Source organism: Mus caroli, chromosome 5, assembly GCF_900094665.2.
Source record: "Mus caroli chromosome 5, CAROLI_EIJ_v1.1, whole genome shotgun sequence".
Lineage (NCBI taxonomy): Eukaryota > Metazoa > Chordata > Mammalia > Rodentia > Muridae > Mus > Mus caroli.
In genome coordinates, this window is record NC_034574.1 from 82,563,140 (window position 1) to 82,565,697 (window position 2,558).

A 2,558-nucleotide genomic window follows, 5' to 3' on the forward strand; every position below is an offset into this window, starting at 1 on the left:
TCCTGTATTTCTTTAAGTGAGTTATGAAAGTCCTTCTTGGTGTCCTCTACCATCATCATGAGATATGCTTTTAAATCTGGGTCTAGATTTTCAAAAATATGGAACACTTCACGAATTTGCCTCTCATCTTTGCGCAGGGGCCATGCTAATCTTCTCTGTATCGTTCCAATTTTAGTATATGTGCTGCCGAAGCGAGCACCTGTTTTTTTTTTTTTTTATATGAAATTGAGTATTGCTCTTTCATTGTCAATTCAGTGTTAGAATACTGATGGGAATTGTTTCGAATTTGTATATTGGTTTTGGTACGATGACCATTTTTACTATGTTAATCCTATTGATCCATGTCTATGGGAGTTCTTTCCACCTTCTGATATCTTTTTAAATTTCTTTCAGTTCTTGTCATATAGGTTTTTCCCTTGCTTGGTTAGATTTACACTAGGATATTTTATATTATCTGAAGCAATTACGAAAGATATTGTTTCGCTAATTTCTTTCTCGACCAATTTATCATTTCTGAAATAGGAGGACAACTGAGTTTTTTGACTTTTAGTTAATTTTGTATTCAGCTACTTTGCTGGAGGTGTTTATGATCTCTAGGAGTTCTCTGGTAGAATTTTGAGGGTCACTTATATATACTATCATATCATCTATGAATAGTGATACTTTGACTTATTCCTTTCCAATTTGAATCTCCTTGATCTCCTATAGTTGTCTTATTGTTCTAATTAAAACTTAAAGCAGTATATTGAATAGATATGGAGAAAGTGGACTTTTGTTTTATTCCTGATTTTTACTGAATTTGCTTTATATTTCTCTCTATTTAATTTGATGTTGACTATCAGTTAACTGTTTATTGCCTTTATTGTGTTTAGGTATGGTCCTTGTATCCCTAATCTCTCCAAGATTTTTTATCATGAAGGTGTATTGAATTTTGTCAAAGGCTTTCTCAGCATCTAGGGAGATGATCATGAGTTTTCTTTTTTCTTTCAGTTTGTTTATGTTGTGGGTTACATTGATGGATTTTCGTATATTGAACCATCTCCGCATCCTTGTGATGAAGCCTGCTTGATCATAGTGAATGATGTTTTCGATGTATTCCTTGATTTGGGTTTGGAGTACTTTTTGAGTACTTTTAATCAATGTTCATAAGGGAAATTGGTCTGAAATTCTCTTTGTTGAGTCTTTGTGTGGCTTAGTTATAGGGATGACTGTGGCCTCATAAAATGAATTTGTCAGTGTTCCTTATGTTTCCATCTTATGGAATAATTTGAAGTGTATTGATATTAACTCTTCTTTGAAAGTCTGGTAGAATTTTGTATTAAAACCATCTGTCCCTGGGCTTATTTTGGTTGGGAGACTTTTAATGAGTGCTTTTATTTCCTTAGGGGTTATAGGTTTATTTAGATTGTTTACCTGATCTTAATTTAACTTTGGTAAGTGGTTATCTATCAAGAAAAATCATCCATTTCATTTAGATTTTCCAATTTTGTAGAGTACAAGTTTTTGAAGTAAGACTTAAATTCTTTGGATTTTCTTGGTGTCTGTTGTTTGTTTCCCTTTTCATTGCTGATTTTTCATAATTTGGTATTCTTTCTCTGCACTTTAGTTAGTTTGGCTAAGGTTTTTCTATTTTGTTGATTTTTCTTAAAGAACAAAGTCTTTGTTTCATTGATTTTTTTGTATTATTCTCTTTGTTTATATTTTATTGATTTCAGCCCTGAGTTTGATTATTTCTTGCTGTCTACTCTTCTTGGGTGTGGTTTTCTTCTTTTGTTCTAGAGATTTCAGGTGTACTGTCAAGTTACTAGTACAAATTCTCACTAATTATGAAAGTACTTAACACTATGAACTTCCCTCTTATCACTGCTTTCATTTGGGTATGTTGTGCTTTCATTTTCATTGAATTCTATAAAGTCTTTATTTCTTCTTTAACCCAGTGATCATTGAGTACAGAGTTGTTTGGTTGACATGAATTTGTAGGCTTTCTATTGTTTCTGTTGTTGTTGAAGTACAACTTTAATCCATAATAGTCTGATAAGATACAGGGTGTTATTTCAATTTTCTTGTATCAGTTGAGAGTTGCTTTGAGACTGAGTGTATGATCAGTTTTGCAGAAGGCTCTGTGAGGTTCTGAGAAGAAGGTATATTCTTTTGTGTTTGGGTAAAATGTTCTGTAGATATCTGTTAGGGCCATTTGAGTCATAATCTGTTAATTCCATTATTTCTCTGTTTAGATTTTGTCTGGATGACCTATCTCCATTTATGTGAGTGGGGTATTGAAGTCTCTCACTTCTAGTGTGTAGAGTACAATGAGTGATTTAAGCTTAGTAATGTGTTTTCTTTCTTTCTTCCTTCCTCCTTTCCTTTCCTTTTCCTTTTTCCTTTCCTTTCCTTTTTCCCTTCCCTTTCCCTTTCCCTTTCCCTTTCCCTTTCCCTTTCCCTTTCCCTTTCCCTTTCCCTTTCCCTTTCCTTTTCCTTTTCCTTTTCCTTTTCCTTTTCCTTTTCCTTTTCCTTTTCCTTTTCCTTTTCCTTTTCCTTTTCCTTTTCCTTTTCCTTTT

At 33.2% G+C, this 2,558-nt stretch overlaps 1 non-coding gene across 1 annotated transcript; it reads right to left on the reverse strand.

Annotated features, from left to right (window-relative positions):
- Positions 1–92: 92 nt before the first annotated feature.
- On the reverse strand, positions 93–199 carry LOC115031269. Its single transcript, XR_003836868.1, has one exon. It is a non-coding gene; the product is annotated as a U6 spliceosomal RNA (small nuclear RNA).
- Between the last annotated feature and the right edge of the window lie 2,359 nt (positions 200–2,558).